This window comes from Acomys russatus, chromosome 21 (assembly GCF_903995435.1).
Source record: "Acomys russatus chromosome 21, mAcoRus1.1, whole genome shotgun sequence".
Taxonomy (NCBI): Eukaryota; Metazoa; Chordata; class Mammalia; order Rodentia; family Muridae; genus Acomys; species Acomys russatus.
In genome coordinates, this window is record NC_067157.1 from 54841198 (window position 1) to 54859858 (window position 18661).

The window sequence follows — 18661 nt, forward strand, 5'->3', positions numbered from 1 at the left end:
GAGGCAGAGGCAGGTGGATCACTGTGAGTTTGAGGCCAGCCTGGTCTACAAAGCAAGTCCAGGACAGCCAAGGCTACACAGAGAAACCCTGTCTCGAAAAGCCAAAAAAGAAAAAAGAAAAGAAAGGAAAGAAAGAACATAAGTGAGGTATTAATAGGAAAACATCAATAAAATTGAAATACAAAGATCGATGAAGCCGGTAACAGAAATATATATAAAATCTGTGCTGTCTTGAGATACATTTTTCAGAAGTATGTACCCTAAGTCATTCACTGTGGCAGTCTGAGTGGCAAAAATAAGAGGTTTGCTCTTTTGATTTTGCTTGCTGTGGTTTCCAAAAACACTTGCATCTGTTGTGGGATGGACTGTCTCCCCCGAGGATCCACATGCAAACATCCTGGTCTCTGCCAGGCTTGTACCTTGGAATGTGGGCTTTTCTGAGGCAGACCTGCTCAGAAAGGAACGTGTCGCTGTATTCAGCTAAGTCGGGGTGAGTCCTACCAGAATGGCCATCATCTATTGTGACTGTCTGTATTCCTTTGAAAGACAAAAGACGTGTGTAAAGATGAAGGCAGACACTGGGCTGTGTTTCTACATGCTGAAGAACAGCAGGGTGCCAGTCACCACCAGAAGCTGGCTGACAGCTGCAGATGCCCCCACCCAGACTGGGCAGGAAGCCACCCTGACAGCCATGACCTCAGACCTGCTGCTTCCAGAATACCCGTGGTAAGGCAATATATTTCTGCCGTTTGGGCCACCAGGCTATGGTCATTAATGCCCACCCAGTAAACAGGACGTCTCTAACCATAATAAAATTATTCAAATTTTAGCATTAAAAGCAAGGCTTGGGTGGGTACTTAAAAGATACAGAGAGCAGCTGCCCTCACCCAAGAACTGCAGCTTCTGCCCCCTCAGCTGGGTGAGGAGAGCATCCTTCATAGCGCCAAGACTCTAGGGAGCCTTCCCTCCCTCTCTCCCTCCCCTGTGGGCCTCATGAGTCAGCCCTACTGAGTCACATCTGTTCCCTGGAGCTGCCGGGTATTCTGGGTGATGGAGACCCTCCCACAAGCATGACATCTTGGCTCCACCCTGACCAATCCCCATCTGGCTGTGAATAGGATGAGGCACCCACGGTGATATGGTGGCATAGGTCGCGGAGCACCTCCTCCCGGTGAATAGCAGTCTGTTATTACAATGGACCACCTGACCCTCAGCCTTCCCCAGGGCTGGGCTCAGGAAACCTGAACCCTGATAGGGCCAGCGGATCAAAATAATTTCCAAGAATAACCATGCGCCCTGCCGTGGGCCTGCCCTCGGACTCAAGGTGTGGGCCTGCACATTGAGGCGCTCCCTCCGGTTCTTGGCCTGGGCCTTCACTTCCGCCTGGGCCTTCACTTCCGCCACAGGCTCCCCAGGAATGAGTTACCAAGTCACAAGCTCTGGACCTCAATCAACTGAAACAATGAGAGGAAGTGTGGCGCTTTCTCCACATGCCAGCCAAACGGGGAGCCCGCTTATCAAAGGGACAAACTTCCGAAGACTTCCTTTCCCCCAAAGAAAGGTCCACAGGAAGGTCGTGTCCTTCGGCCACATCCAGTGAGTCAAAAGTGCTGTCTGCTCCACTTCAAGCTAGTCAGTCAGGTGACTTCCAGCCTGCCCCCAGCCACTGGATCTGAGCACACAATTGCCCCAGGAGAGGTCTGCAGGCTCTACTACGGAGGGTCCAGAGACAAAAACACAGCTGGCTCTCAGGCCATAAAATAGAGACCAGAATGCAAATTAGCACCACCTCAGGGAAAATCAGACTTTCGGTCAGTGGAAACAGGTAGGTCCTGGGTCCTCTCTCAAGATGCCTCCCTCACTCATCTGGGGATCTCTTTCCACACAGAACAGCCTGACTCCTCGGAGGCTGGACTCCAGCCTTACAGCTCCCTGGTTCTTCCCCTGGGGACCTTTTCCTATACTCTATGCTTGGACTGCAACCTCGAAGACAAGCTGAGCATCTGAGCTCTAAATGTGACCTTAATCAAGACCATCCATCCAATCACACAGGACAGCCAAGCAGACCAGCCACGCCCACTGTCCCCAACACGCAGTGAGCACACAGCCAGTTCTAAAACAAACAAAAACAAAAAAACACCATAGCAGGGTCTGAGCGTGGACCACAGCACACACACACACCACTCCTTCACTCCTGCATCTGATAGACATCTGTCTGTGCCATCTGAGGAAGAGCTTGTCTCAAGATCCCCAGGGCTCCCTGACTCTGGGTGATAGCCCATCAACACTACAGAGTCTCTTGCCAGTCCCTGGAGAACACACAGCCCAGACTCAGAGGGTAGCATTTGAATAGACTTGTATCAAAAAAAGCCGAGCCTCCAGGCAGTGGTGGTGCACGCCTTTAATCCCAGCACTTGGAAGGCAGAAGCAGACATCTCTGTGAGTTCGAAGACAGCCTAGTCTACAAAGTGAGTCCAGGACAGCCAAGGCTACACAGAGAAACCCTGTCTTGAAAAGCCAAAGGAGGTTGAGGGGGTAGGGGGGAGAGCTGAGCCTTTCTGGAGGGGTGTGTGCTCATGGGAAAAGCTTCTGTGGGCTGGTGTGGGCGGGGGATGGGGTGATGAGCTTCCTAATTGGGACAAGGTAAGTAAATGGCTTGAAGGCACCTGCACCTTCCTACCCAAGGTTGCTTCGCTGACAACTGGGTGATTTTTTACTGAGCATGAACGTAGTTTCTAAGTACTTCTCAGACTCACAACATGGGTGAGTCAGCAAAGCCCTGTTGATTTTGCGAGGAGGTCGGGACCTGTGTCCCCCACCACTGAGTCCATGGACATCCTAGTCAGGGGCCAGCTGAGGTCTCAGTGCAACATCCCAAGACCCACATGCTCTGGCATCCACACCTCTCTCCTCTGCCTGGCAGGGCTGAGCAGTGTGTGAACAACACATACCCAGACACATCACCAGACGCCTGGCAAGTTCTTAACCACCGCAGCCTACTCTGCCCTGGCATATGACCTAGAGGTATGTCCATGGATTCCTTGTGTGTGTGCTCATCGATCAATCAACACCTAATGGAACGCCCACAGACATTGGTAATCTTTGGGGGGAGTGGAGAATCATGTAGCGATAACTCTACATTGCCCCCCCATCATGCATACTCAATCCTCTGCATAAAGTCAACAATGCTTAACGAGTCATAGGTCGAAGTGAATTCTCACGGGCTGATTAAAATGGCGATCCATGTGGAGAAAGGCCTGGGCATCTTCCTGCTTCTTGTTCTTCCCTCTCTGTGGTCTGCGAGGGCTCCATCCACAGTGGGCGGCGATATAAGGATAGCTTCAGCCCTCTCACAGGGCGCCTTCTTGAATGACACGTGTCCCTGAGAAGCTTCCCTTTGGCCCTAATCCGGCTACCTGGGGATAAAGGATCTCCATGTTGGTGCAGCCCCTTGGGGGACAGGTGTCGTCAAGACATAGGAAGCCATAGAACAATAGCCCTGCTGGTGGGCAACAGGACACACAAACTGCCTACCATTTCAAGAGACTTTTTTCAGAGCCCCTAAAACTGTGGCTGTCAACCTTGCAAATGCTGCCGCCCCTTTAGTACAGTCCTTCGTGTCGTGGTGACCCCTAATCACAAAATTATTTCATCGCTACTTCATAATTTTTGCTACTGTTATGGATCATAACGTAAATATTTGATATGCAAGTTGTCTGATATGTAACTTCTGAGGGGATTGCATCCCGTAGGTTGAGAACCACTGCCCTAAAGTCTTTCTACGGGACACCCCTAAGATCTCCTATGGGGCTACAGGCTAGATAGCACATCAATACCATAATTCGTGGAGATTATGTAGGTCCATGGAGAGTCTATATTCCAACTGGCCACATCATGCAGGCAGCCATCGATGTATTTGTTGACACAGACTGAGGATTATCATGGCATGTATGAGAGAAGAAAACTAGCCCGCAGCAGCGGGAGCAGCAAGGGGGATAGGAAGCGCAGTAGCTTAGGGTTGCTTAGAAGAATGGAGCCTACTCCTGGAGAGATAGAGGAAACGGACACTCCACACCCAGAAGGAGACCAGGGCTTCGCTCCACTGCTGGCCACTGCAGCCGCACGCAATCACAGAGAAGCCCCGAGCCAGCCACTGCTGTGTTTGTGTGGCGTCCTCTTGATGACAGTGTGAATTCTGAGAACAAAGCTTCCAGGCTCGGGATGTGTAACTAGATCCTAGGGACAGAAATAGCTGCTCTTCGTGTGTGCGGCCAGGGACTGCTCCCGTCGCTTTGCAGACAGTTTTGTCATTTATAAAAGAAGATTCCTCAAAGGTACAAATCAGGTGAACAAGGGGCCATTTCAAACGTGGCTGGATCCACCACGCAAAAGCCTGTGGGTGGTTGGTTCACCTCTCTCTCGAGTAACTTTTCCTTTGGGGGGTAGGGAGGGGGAAGTCTACTGACTTTTGGCATTGCTGGGGGATGTGAGCACAATAGAGAATGATCTAGAAGATCAAAAAGATTACAGTTCTTACAGTAACAATGGGGAGAGAGGGACTAGGGAGCAAGTGTGACCCTTAAGAGAGTGAAGGTTTCCTCCAAGAGACAAATGGGCTTATGCAGTACTTTTAAATAAAAGTCAAAAACTGTCCTGGCGATGACTTCAGGCCTCCTAGATGCCTCCTCAGGTGAGGGGGCTTGCTGAAGTTGAAGATCTGAGTTTGATTCCCCAGGATCCACCACAGTAGAAAGGGAGGACCAGCTCCCACAAGCTGTCCTCGGACCCCAACACGCACGCGCACGCCTTCCTCCCCTCCCCTCCCCCAGGGAATAAATAAATGTAGTAAAAGAAAGTTCAAGACATCAGTAGCTTAGCATAATTCGAACCCACGGCTAGATTTTATACCTTCCAATAACTCAATAGGAAATAATGATCCTTAGCAAGTGATATGGAGAAACTACTATTATCTGTTATATGTAAGTATATTCGTTGATGACATAATAAGCAAATGTTTGTGTAAAATTCTTCTACCTATATAAAACACAAGATGTATTGCCTTACCCACACCTATGTGCTGTTTCAAAAATATGTTCAATCGTTCTAGCATGTTACGTTATCTGCAACAGTACTGTATATGTTCTACCATGTTTGGCCATCATGTACTGTTAAATGTTGCATTTTCAGGGCCCTTTGCATGTTTTGTGCAGCTACTCCATCTCTGAGCTTTAGCCCTAGCATGCTCCCTTACTTTTTCCTTGAAACAGAGTCTCACCAGGTTGCTAGGCTAGACGTAAGCCTACGGTTCTCCTGTAGGAAGAGGACCTTGATTCTGTCATTGTTCCCCACTGTAAACACCTGAGAAGTGCTGTTGGCGTGACACGTGACATCTGTGTTTACTTTGTACCTCATTACAGATGTGTAAAGGGCTTTTTAAATCCCTGATGTTCATTTATCTTGTTTTCTCTCCTCTACTCTCACTTCCATGGTCTGTGAGCGCTCTTTCTAATCTGTTCCTTAGGCTTTTTAAATTTCTTTTTTACTTGTGTATATGTGTGTGTGAGTCTGTGTGTGCCACGTGTGTGCACATGCACGCAGAGGCCACAGAGCTTTAGATTCCCCAGGAACTAGAGTTACAGGCGTCTGTGAGCCGGCGTGTGTGGGTACTGGGGCTGCAGCGGGGTCCTTTGCAAGAGCAGTGAGGGCTCTTAACTAGTGAGTGAGCCATCTCTCTAGGCCCCACAAGGGTACCTATATACCTATGTCCATACCTATATAAGTCTTTTTGTTTTCAGAGATGTTTTGCTCATTTTGCAACAAATCTTTGTTGTCTGTTACAATCACACCCAATTTGTTTGTTTGTTTGTTTGTTTGTTCTAATCATCATTGCCCCAACACCAGCGCTATTTGGGGTGACTTCAACACAACTTCTGCCCGTTTTCCACATGCTGTGGTTTTTATGGCTCTGAGATGTGGTTCTCGTCATGAGTGTTTGAGCTGCTTACACCCTTTGCTTCTCAGCAAACACGATTGCCACAAAGCGCATGTCAATTTCAGCTGACCCGGTGTTTTAAAAAGTCCACCCACTGGTTCCTATCTCATTTCTTAGAAAAATGTGACACTGATGACATCATGTGAGACCGATGGATACATGGATCTGTCTGTCCTGTAGTTTGCTTCACAGATTTCTGCCATTGCTTGGCCTACTCCTCTTCACTTTAAAGTTAGCATGAACACCCAGCACTCAGGGAGGAAGAGACAGGTGGATTGCTCTGAGTTCAAGGCCAGTCTGGTCTACAAAGGGAGTCTAGGACAACCATGGCTACACAGAGAAACCCTGTCTCGAGAAACAAAAAAGCATGAACAATATGTCTCACCCTCCTGGGTTTTGTCCCCTGCTTTCTACTTTTCACTGAGACACAAACCCTAAGAAACTCTTGTCACATAAGCCAACCAGGCTCTCTTCCTTTGGTTCCATTCTGCAGCCTGAGAGTTCAACCAGCCCAGGTTAAAGTAACACGGTTCACTGGTACCACATGTCCAAGGAGGCCCAAAGCTGCTGTCACCTAGACTACGGATCACTGGGTCTCATCAACTGTTCTTGTCTTTTGAATAATTCTAGTAATGGGTGTGTTTCTCAGGGTCAGTTCCCATGATTAGCCTAACTGGAGACCAACTCTCCAAGAGCTTATAGTTTACCGCTGAGGAGGAGCTGAGCATCCTTGGCAGCCCAGCAGCCTTACTGGTTGCATGAGATGCTGCCTCCGGGAACCGAGGACCACTTGGCCTGTCTTGGGGGCTGATGCACACAGTAGTCAGGCTTTCATCTCGTGCTCTCACCATGCTGGCTTAAACCTGTCTTTCATTTCAGAGTTTCTCCCTCCCCAGTGGCTGGTGTGTTTCTTTGTCCGCTTGTTTTAAGACAGGGTCTTACGTCGCCTTATGAGCTGCAGGCCTGGCTCTCTGAGTCTTAGATCTGGTGACTCACAAGCTTCTCGCCCTCCTTTCTTTTCTTCAATGGCTGCTGACATTTCTCCAGCCATCTGGGGTGGTTAGTTTTTCGTCAATATGACATAAGCTAAAGTAATCTGGAAGAAGAAACCTGAATTGAGAAATGCCTCTGTCAGACTGGCTTGTAGGCATTTTCATTACTGATGATTAATGTGGAAGGGCCCATTGCGGGTGGTGTTACTCTTGGACAGGTGGTCCTGGGTGGTATGAGAAAGCAGGCTGAGCAAGCCGCAGGGAGCAAGCCAGTGAGCAACACCCTTCACAGCCTCTTCTCCAGTTCCCGCCTCCAGGTTCCTGCCCTGACTTCCCCACAGTGATGGACTGTGCACTGTAAACTGAAACAAACCCTTCCCTCCAAAGTTGCTTTTGGTCAGTGTTTTGTTACCGGATCAGAAACCAAACTAGGGCATCTGTGTTGGTCACTTCCACTGCCAGCCTCTCTCTTCTCGGTGCCAGCCCCCATTGGGAACCTCCCTATAAGAAAGGCTCTTGGTTTTGCCTATGGTTTATTACATGGCTGTTCAGAGTCTCAAAACAGCCAAGGTACAGTATGCATACCCCTAGGATTTTTGGCTTTTTTGTTTGTTTTGTTTGGTTTTATTTTGTTTTTAATCACAATGATGGCTTGGTGTTTAGGAATGATCAAAACTAGCCATACCAGCTTCCCGGGGCCATCATCACAAAGTACCAGAAGCTGGGACTTAAAACCACAGAAACAGACCTTCCCTCCGTTCTGGAAGCTAAAGAATGAGTTGTCAGCAGACGCTTGCTCACTCCGTGGTGGAGGCCCAAGGTGTTGCTTAGCCAATGTCAGCGTTACTCCAGCTTTGCTTCTGTTGTCATGGGTATTCTCCTGGGTTTCCATGGCTTTTCTCTTGCCAAGAGCATCCTTAAGGACATCTCTAATGAATTCAGCTTGGTTGACATCTTCAAAATCCCTCCTTCTGATACGGGTACCATCCCAAGCCTCCTCCCCAGCTTTCCCGGGGCCCACCCTTTTCTTGTCCCCATCCACTAGTCCTCAAGCCCATTGAGAATCCATAACTGCAGCCGGGCGTTGGTGGTGCACGCCTTTAATTCCAGCACTTGGGAGGCAGAGGCAGGCAGATCCCCGTGAGTTCGAGGCCATCCTGGTCTACAAAGTGAGTCCAGGACAGTCAAGGCTACACAAAGAAACCCTGTCTCAGAAAAAAAAAAAGAAAAGAGGAAAAAAAAAAAGAAAGAAAATCCACACCTGCATCTGGAGTGAGGCAGGGACAGACAAGAGCTTGGGAAGGCAGATTCCAGTCCTGAACCCAGGGAAATAAGCACTGATGGTCAGTCTTAAGATATTGGTCAGGTGGACAAGAGAAAAGTGGATGGCTGTGCCAAGTCTGCTCAGTTGTGCTGGGAGTGGGGGCTGGGGGCTGAGGGGTAAGTTGTTTGCTGTGCTGACATGAAATTAACACCTCTCTGCCAGGAAACCTCAGAGTTGCTGGGGACCTGAGCAGGCCTCACACCCTTGCCTACCTCAGCAGCTCCTTCGCACACTCAGTCCCTCCTTCAAGGCAGAAGTCGGCCAAGTGTCCAGAAGGTTAGAACCAAAAAATGTTCCCTGGGCCTGAGTGGCACAGGATGGGACAAAGCTCAACAGTCACCCTGCATCTGGGCAGGGCCACCAAAGACCCCAGCTTTGAACGGAAAAGCCACAACAGGGCTTGGTGTGCAGCCAAAAAAAATGTGAGTCCAGGTAAACGGAGTCTTGGGTGTTCTCCCAACACCTACCACCATGTGACCGGTAAGCTGAAAATGGCAGAGATCTCTGAGATGTCCTAAAAACACCCTCCCCACACAGTGGTCCAGGCAGCTTCTGCAATCAGAAATGCTGACACCAAAATGAACGCTCTCTACTAGCCCTCATCCAGACCCAAGAGGACAAACGTCCCACCTATTGAACCAGAGCTGTCTTGAACACTGCATATGATGAACAGTCCCCCCTCCTCCCACTAGTCCCAAAAAATAGGTAAGGGAAGAGAACGCTGAAGTGTGGCCCCCACTTCCTGAGGACAGACACATCCCTGCCACCACTGCCTGGCCCTGATTAAGATAAAGTCCGAAGCGTCTGGTCTTGGATGAAAGGTGGACCACTGGAGTTGGGGAAGTCCAGAGTAGTCTCAAACACACCCCTCAAAGGATGTTCCTAAGTGGGGGTGTCACATGAGGCATGGTTTGAAATCAGCATCTCATGAACACACTGCTTTCAAAACAAATGTGTCGACATTCCAAAATCAGACAACCCTTACAGTGAGTATTCATCTGCAGGTATACTCAGCTGCCCCCTTCCAAAGTCGGCTTCGTAGAGACTCGTCACAGATGCCGTAAGCACCAATGCTTCTAACACATCCTGAAAGTGGCTGTGTTTATAACAACTCATTAAGACAGGAAGAGCAGAGCGAGTGGCACACGTGCATGCCTGTGCAGGAGGGTATTGTACACAGATAAGTGACTCCTGGCATGCCTGCATTTGACACCCAGCCACATACTGAAATATGCTGGCTTGTCATACTACAGAAACCCTTTGCTTTCTTCTTTAATAATCACCCACTGTTTATCAGACATCTGATAACTACAGATGTGTCCTGCACAGCCTCCTGGCCTGACACCAGCCCTGCCCATCCAGGGGTCCACACCTGTCCCCCTTTTCTCTCTGGGCTCCTCCAACGCAGAGATCCTGAAGTAACTAAGGCACAGAGGAGGCCAACTCCCCAAAGCTTGAGTGTGATATCGAACTCCCCACTGCACATTCAGACCTTCAACTCCACTTGGCCCTGTGTGTTTGGCAAGGACAGAGGGAGGGCTTTCCCTGGGCCTCACACCCACCCTGAGTTTTACAGTGTGATTTGCCTTACCTGTTCCTGTGTCTCCCACCACACCCCATCTCTTCCTGTGTGCCAGTCGCCTTCCATTTCTACAGGCCCTCACCTTCTCCAACTGTCTTGGTAGACACTCCTAAGCTTTCTTAAAGACCTCACATACTTTCCCAACTCGCAATAGATTTGGGTTGGGCAGTGCCCTTGGTCAGCTACACTTCCCACATCCATCTTCAGCTGTGTCCATGTGTCACTCATGTGGGTTGTCTAGGAAACAGCTGCAGGTGCAGAGTAGGAGGGCACCAAGGCCCAGGGCAAGATGATTGGGGAAGAATGGGTACACAAGGGCTGCTTTAACCCCGACGTAGATCTGATCTCAGGGTGCACGCTGGGAAACAGCCAGGCAGGATGACCCCAGCTCTCACTCACACTTCCGTCACTCACTCAGGTGAAAGGTGAGCCAGGAAAGAAGACAGGCGGTCCTGAGGCGTGCCACTGTGGCTACTGCAGCCGAGATGCTTTGTGGGGCGGTGGGATGGGGGTAAGGGGTGAGGGCTGGGGGGAAGTGGGGCTGGGTCTCACTTCATATGTATGCTGCGTGTGTTCCTGATCCTTCGCTGCTGTTCTTTCTCGCATGAATCATCTCTTCTCCCTCCTGCCCTTGGCTATTCACAGGAGCCACACAGCCCAGCTGCTGCCCCTCCCTGGTGTCGCTGAGGAACGCTGCTGTAGCCAGTACCTAGCTCCCACTCTGCTTCAAAGGTAGATAGCTGGAAAACTAGCCTCACCTTGCCTTAGCACTCTGCTCCTGCAGTCAGCACCCAGGAATGAAAGCAGAAAACACAAAATGGTGATTGATTCTAGGGCCTCCGTGTGTGTGTGTGTGTGTGTGTGTGTGTGTGTGTGTGTGTGTGTGTGTGTCTGTGAGTGTCTGTGTTCATGTTCATGCATATGTGTGAAAGTGTACATGTCTCCACATGCACGTCAAAGCCAGAGGTCAACTTCTGCTATGCACTTTGTGGGTTTTGAGACAGGGTCTATCTCTGGCCAGGAACTTTGCAGGTAGCTGGTAAGCCCCAGAGATCCCGTGGCCCTCTGCCTTCCCAGCACTAAGATTAAAACATGGCCCATGCTTGTTTGGGTTTTTAGTTAGTTTGTTTGTTTTTTAGTGTGCATTCTGAGCACCAAACACAGGCCCTGTGCTTTCCAAGGGAAGCACTTTACAAGCCGAGGCCTCTTCCTGGCCCCTGAGGACTCTTGTGAATGTGTCAGTGTGGCCACCTTCACGGAACAGCAGTGGGTGTGAGAGACACCTTAAACCTTGGCTGCCCAGAGGACCAGAGAGGCCTGCCCTAGGTAGACTGCCGGTCCTCACTTCAGCCCTCTGCACTCCAGCAGGCCCTCAGTGACAAGGAAAGACACTGTGGCTCAGTCAAAGGGCTCCTCGGCTGCACAACTTAGTGCTTGGGTCCCAGCAATGCCATGTCAAAACAGCCCTAAAAATGAGGGCTGATGTCAGGAGGCTGAGGGCCGGAGATGTGGGGCAGAAAGAAAATGCGGATTCCAGCAGCAGCAGTCCGTGTTGTTTCCTTTCTTGGCGGATGGTGAAGAACAGCATGCCCACCAAGGGTCAGACCCACAGTGCTCACTTCCCAGTGACAATTTTATTCCAAGAAACTGTGTAAGCTGTGACTTCTGACCTGAATCCCCAGGCTAGCTCTCAGCTGGTGAGTCTGAGGGGTTGGCCGGACTGCAGCCAGGGCTCTGACCAGGTCCAGGCCTGCGAGTGTCTCTGCCGACTTCCCAATGCTTTACACAAATAGTAGCCGCTGGGCCTGGACAGTGGTAGAAGAGGGAGCCGGACATGTGGCCTTCCATGCATGGGAGCCTACAGGCCAGCCCACTCACTCCCTAAGTGGCCAGGAAGAAGCTTCAGGTCGGCCAGGCCCAGCTGCTGCTGACCATCACTAGGAACATTTTTATTTTCTGATTGTTAGCATGGTAGGAGCTGTAGACGTTCATAAGACAGCCAAGTAGTTATGAGCTCAAAAGCTTTGTGAGAGATTTTCTCTGAGGACTCGTTAATGTGATGTTTTAATGGAATAGTCCCCAATCTGAATCTGCGCGAGAGCTTTTAATAGAGCTGATAAGCGCCTGGGTAGGGCATGTGGCAGAGCAGGCGGGCCTGACGCCCTCCTCACCAGGGAGGGGATGACGGGACAGAGAAGAAGGAATGACAGAGCAGCACAAAGACCGCAGTTCACAGACTGGCATTAAAAACCTACAACAGGGTAGGAATGGCACCCCATCTGCAGGGGAACTTAATGAGGTAGTTAAAGGAACATTCTGGTGGCCAAGCTCCGTGGAGCCGCCTCTCTGAACTACCATTAAGTTGGATAAAGCCCATAAATTAACCCAACCAAAATGCGAGCATCGCCAGCTCCACCCGCAGCTATCCCACCCTGGGGCCTAAAATACTTGGGCAATTCTTGCCAGGTGACTCATGAGACTTCCTGGGCCCACCCCTCCGGCCTGTAGCCCCGCCTCCCTGGCAGTATATACATGGGTGAGGGAATCTCTCTGGGTATTTTTGGGAGACAGCTGTTTGCTCTTCAGGTCAGGAGTCTGAGAGGCACAGAGTGGGCTGGGCCCGGGAGCTGGAGCTAGTGAAAGTGGGCAGGAAAGATGCTGTCTGGATGACTACCGTTGCATCCCCAGGGCAAGGAACAAATGAGTAGAAAGTGAAGAGTCTCCCACCTGCCTGTGAGGGTAGAGGCAGCCATTTTTGTTCTCATCAGAAATTTCAGAAATGAAATGAAGACTTTACCTCCCCTGGTGTTCAATTTGCCACGCACCAACGCGCAGCAGCCCAAATGGAATGTGCTAGACCCAAGAGCCAAAGTCTCTCCAGAGCATAAAAGAACAGCTCTGGACTCTTCTGTCTTCCTGAGACTGGGATCCATTTTCTCTGGAAATATCAGAAGTAGAAAAAAAGATGGAGTAGAACGGAGTTGGTGAAACATGAATGACAAATGACAAATTTTCTGGTTTGGATTCTGTAATATATGCAAACAGATCCAAAAGGAGTCAGTGTGGGGGACGGACACACACACACACACACACACACACACACACACACACACACACACACACACACTTACGATCCCAGCACTCAGGAGGGGAGGTAGGAGGATCAGGAGCCCAGGGCCAGCCTTGGCTACTAGAGAACCTATGACATAGTGTTCCCCTTGAGAAGAGGGAGAAGGGAAGCTTGTTAAGACTCAGGAAGTGACTCAAAGTTACAGGGATCGGGAAGGAAAGCCCAGGAAGCACCTAAAACTTAGAAAACTCACAAGGCTCAGCCAAAGTTAAACAAACGATAACAATGGCTGTGGTGCGGACTCTCCCATCAGGCCAGCTACCTGCAAAGCATGCAGGGAGCTCAGGGGTGCTGCTTCTGTGAATTGTCACCCAGGCTGAGGGTGGGATTTTTCAGCGATAACAGCTGTCATTCCCTCACCCGTGCTCCTGTGAGTAACCCCAATAAACACACTGGTTCACGAAGCTAGACTTTGGCAGAATTCTTTCTTTGGTCTGTTGCTGGTGCCCCTGTCTAGGGTAAGTAGACTTTTTTTTTTTTTTCAATCACATCTTCTCATGGAAAGTCACACAACAAAGCCTGCCTCAGAATAAGAGCAAAATTCTAAAAAAAAAAAAAAAAAAAAAAAAAAAAAAAAGTTTGCAATGAAGAAACCCATTTAACTTTATTTCAACATTTCCAAAATTTCTTTGTCTGAAGTAAACGTTTCATGTGTGTGTGTGTGTGTGTTTGAAATGTGATGGGCAGAATAATGCCCACTCCCAGGATGTCACATCCTCAAACCCTAAGTCTGTGAGTTGTGGTCTGGCTAAGAGAAACTTGGTGGGTGATTAAGGGAAGATAACCCAAGTGTACTAGCTGGTTTTCTTTCTTTCTTTCTTTCTTTCTTTCTTTCTTTCTTTCTTTCTTTCTTTCTCTTCTTTCTTTCTTTCTTTCTTTCTTTCGTCAACTTGACACATGCTAAGGTCATCTGGGAACCAGGAACCTCAATTGAGAAAATGCTTCTATCTGTAGCCTGTGAACAAGTCTGTGAGGCATTTTCTTGACTGATGATATGGGAGCGCCCAGCCCACTGTGGGCGGTGCCTTCCCCGGGCAGGTGAGGCTGGCTTGTATTGAAAAGCAAGCTGAGTGGGCCACAATGAGTAAGCTAGATCTCTGTCTGTCCAGTCTCTGCTCCTGCTTGAGATTCCTGGACTGACTTCACTCAATGATCAGCTGTTTGGCACATGTAAGACAAAAGACAAAACAAAAATCAAACCCTGACATCCCATACTTTCTTTTGGAAGTGGTGTTTATCCTAGGAGCAGAAGCAAAGTAGGACACCTGGGTTCCCCAGCAAGGCCTAACCAATCGCCAGGACTCAATACAATCAATTGAGGAAGAACACAGAGGAGATGGAGCAGGCCGAACAGAGGAAGTGGTGAGTCTTCAGTTCCAGGAAGAGGCCATAGTTCAGGAACCTCTGAACGCCCGGAAAGTTAAGGAAACGGGTTCTCCCCAGAGCCTCCTGCAGACGGGGCCTGCCTGTCGACACCATGATTTTAGGACTCACTTTATAATCCTGACCTTCAGAACATGGGTGAACACATTAAGTCACCAGGTTCATGGCAATTTGGTACGCAGCTACAGGAGAATGACACCACAGGATGTGTTGGTTGATAGAATTTGGAAGTAAGACTATCCTAGTTAACGGTCATGTACTATGAAAGGACCAGAATTTGCCTTCCAAGAGACAACCTGTGCTCAGCTGACGAGTCATACATCCTCTTGCCAGACAGGTATGTAGTTGTTTTGCTCACTAGCATGGTGCTGGAGGTGGGAGGTTGACAAATATCTTGCCCAGGCACAGTGGTTCTCAAGAGTTAGTACCTGCCATCAGAATTCGGTTTTGTTGTTGTTGTTTGGTTTTTGGTTTTTTTGTTTGGTTGGTTTTTGACAGATAGACAAAAGAGACACTGTTATTCCACCCAAGTTCTTCCACAGGAAACTATGGAAAGGGCTAGCAAATGCCATGGTTTGGATATGGATTGAGTACGTCCTCAGAGACTCAAGTGTGGAAGTGTAATCCTTACTGGAGGCATTAACATGGATAGAAACTTCAAGCCTGGCATCCAGCAATGTTAGCAGACAATGGGGGCTAGATGGGGACTTTCGGGCGCAGACCCCATGACTGGTGTTTTAATTAGGTGTCTGTCAGTGTGATATACACTGTGACCAAAACCAGCTTGGCAAGGTAGGGGGTTTATTTCAGCTCACAACCTTCGTGAAAAGAAGCCAAGGCAGGGCTGGAGGCAGGAACCTGGAAGTAGGAACTGAAACAGAGGCGGTGGAGGAATGTTGCTTGCTAGTTTGCTGGCCATGGCTTTCTCAGCTTACTGTTTTATACAACCCGAGGCCACCTGCTCACCCATAAGGGGTGGGCCCCCTCCCACATCAATCATCAATCACAAAAATGCGCCCACAGATTTGCCTACAGACCAATCGGCTGGAGGTATTTTGGCCCCAGTGTAAAAGCAAATATTTGCCTGATGTAATCATTGTCTTGGAGACTTACTGCCTCCATCAGCTAACCAAGGTCTAGTCCTTGAAGCTTCTAGCCTCCATACAATCTATTCTAGGTCTAGAATGTTTTCAGCCTCTGAGACTTACTGCTGAATAAGCTCATCCTTTCTAGCTCTTTCTAAACTCTGGCTGGCTGGTTCAACTCAGCGGTTCTGGCTCAATCTCCTCTCTTAGCTGACTGATTCTGTCTGGCTTCTCTCTTGGCCTCTGACTGAATTGCTTTGCTTGGCCTCATATTAACTTTGGCAATCAGTTCTAACATTCTGGCTCCTTCTCATTCTCTGACTCGTTCTGTCTTCACCTGTGTCTAACTTGTCCTCTCTGCAACCTGTCTCTTTTTAAATGTCCCTGGAAAACTGCCTCTGGATTCCACAAACTCAACTCCACTGCTCCGCCTCTCAACTCACTGACTCAACCGAATTGCCTAAACAACCTGACTACAACTCAGAGATCTGCATGCCTCTGTCTCCTGAGTTCTGGGATTAAGGCTGCATACCACCATGCCTGGACCTAGGCTTTTCTTTACCTGAAACTTGTTCTATACTAAGAGATCTGCTTGCTTCTGTCTCCTGGGATTTAAGGTGTGTCAGTATTCCAGCTGGGTTACACAGACTTAGAAGGCCTTTGGATGTGATCTCTTGCTAGAGCAGCCATGTTCTGAAGGAAAATTTCTCTCCACCCTAGCTTGTATCAAGTTCAAAACAAAATACAGTTGGGTTCCTCCAAAGGAATGGATTCAGTAGGAAGAAGGCAAGAGAGCAGAGAGACACACAGGCATGCCTCTGTCCTCTTTCACTTGCTACATAATGGCCCTGTATCACCCAAGGCCTCTGCCAGCAAGGCCATCACCAAGGCAGCCCCTGAACCTTGGACTTTCTAACCTTTGAGCCCAAATAAACCTCTTCTCTTCATAAAGTACATAGCCTCAGCCATTTCATTATAGTAACAAAAAGGGGCCGGGGCTGATGGAACAGAGAACCTTCCAACATTACTGTGGAGAATCAGTTTCATGTCAGTGTCTGATCCCAGAACTGACATGACTGTGATTTTTAAGACTCTCCTGACTGTTTGGGTACAAAAATTGGAGGTACCGGGGAAAAAAGAAAGTGAGACACATATCTTAGGAAAGCAGCCATCCTAAAGTTACAAGAGAGAAGTTGGGGTACTAAAGGGAGAATGCTCCCAGTTCTTGTTAGCCTTTATGCACAAATTCCACAGCGTTCTGAGCCTGAGGCCCACGGCTCCCTTGCTTTGGATCAATGGCAGTGCTTTGTTCTCCAAAGGACCTTCGCCCAGGGTGGCTGAATGAAACAGTTTGCAGTTTTAGACACAGGCCCATTGTGCCTCCAGCCCCTGTACATTGTTCCTCGGAATGCTCCCCCACCTCACATCACCCACAGGCCGCTGTCCCCACGCCTGTCCCGATGGCAGATCAGCTGCTCTATCTGCCCTCTCCCCACTGAGCAGTCAGAAGCAATCTTCACTCTCTAGATCAGCAAGCGGGTGGTCCACACACCCCTCTCAGCACAACCTGTGCTGTCGTCTGCCATGTCCTAGCTGCAGGTTCATCTGTCTATGTGCCCACCCTTATCTCCTTCCTGAGGAATAGCTGTCATGTCTGGATTCTCTGCATCATAAATGTCAGAAACACACAAGGACAAAAGCTACATGCAAGAGTGAAGGCAGGATCCCAGGCTGTGATCATTCCTTCAAACCACTACCTCTCTCTGGACTGACTCCTTTTCACCTGAGAAAAACTGTTTCCATAGAAGCAGTCTCCTGCCCCAGTGGGTGCTAGCAAATGCAAACAGATGTTTTGGGGTGTCCTAACAAGGCAGGCTCCTCCTGGTATCTGGAGTGTGTGGGGGAGGGGTGATGCTGGACATGCTACAGTGTATAATGTGGCTCCCTAAAACAAAATGACAACAGTGTCATAGCAGGACGGACCCTGTCTGAAGTCACTGTTGACATGTTTTATGATACATGAAATTCTAATTGATGGGCAGGCCGAGCGGAGAGGGACGCCTCAGGAAGTAAATTACTCTGAATTGTGTCTCTCCATGATGCACACCACCCAGCCTCCCTTCCTGTTTCTCTCTGTAAGCCTGGTATAGTCTCCCTTCTCTCCTGACGGGGCTCTCTGCTCCTCCATCTCTTGTGTCTACATGCCCTATGTCCAAGCTGCCTGTAGGAAATAACTCGTCTCCCCGGGTCAAAAATCTTTCACTTCTGAGGCTCTGTAGTTAGTCACTCCATCTTGAAACAAACTCCAAGTCAACTTTGCAAGTCACTAGTGCAACACGGCTGCTGTGTCTCTGGGTTAGGTGGTTGTTACAGAGGCCAAGAGCACGTCCCTGTCTAGGAGCATGAGGTCAAGAATGTCCCACCAAGGGGTGGAGGGCACAGGCTGTGCGTATTATTTTCAAGCGGGGTATTGTTTTAAGGTAAATATGTCAGAGAAGTTCCGAGTGACTTGACATACTTCCGGTGTGTTGTAATTCTCTATCCTGCCTCCCTCCATCAACTCCCTTGGGAGCCAGGACTCCTTCTTCCGTATTTCTGCCCACATCTATTCCCTGTATAGCGCCACATAGCTCTGTATGTCCCCTTGTTGGGGACTGCTGGGTTGAGGTCCTAAGACAAACAGAGCTGTTTCCTGGTGGGTATATTCCTGTGCCAGCCTCTAGGGCAGTGCTTCTTAATCTTCCTAATGCCGCGACCCTTTAATACAGCTCTTCATGTTGCGGTGACCCTCAGACATAAAATTATTTTGTTGCTACTTCATAACTGTAACTTTGCTCCTCTTATGAATCGTATTGTAAATGCCTGATGCGCAGGGTGTCTGATATGACACGCACGCACACACACACACACACACACACACACACACACACACACACACACACCCGTGGGGGTCATGACCCATAGGATGAGAACCTCTGCTCTAGAGCTTGGTTTCTGTTTCACCAGGTGCCTAGCAAGGACAGAATGGTCTGAGGGGTAAAGGAGATCCCCTCCATTAGCAGGGCCAATGGAGAGATTTGTATTGAGGAGCCGTTCCCAGGGCCCACTGACCATCAATAATAATGCCCGTGTGTCGAGCACCCACCTAGATCAGATCCTGTGATGTGTAGCTC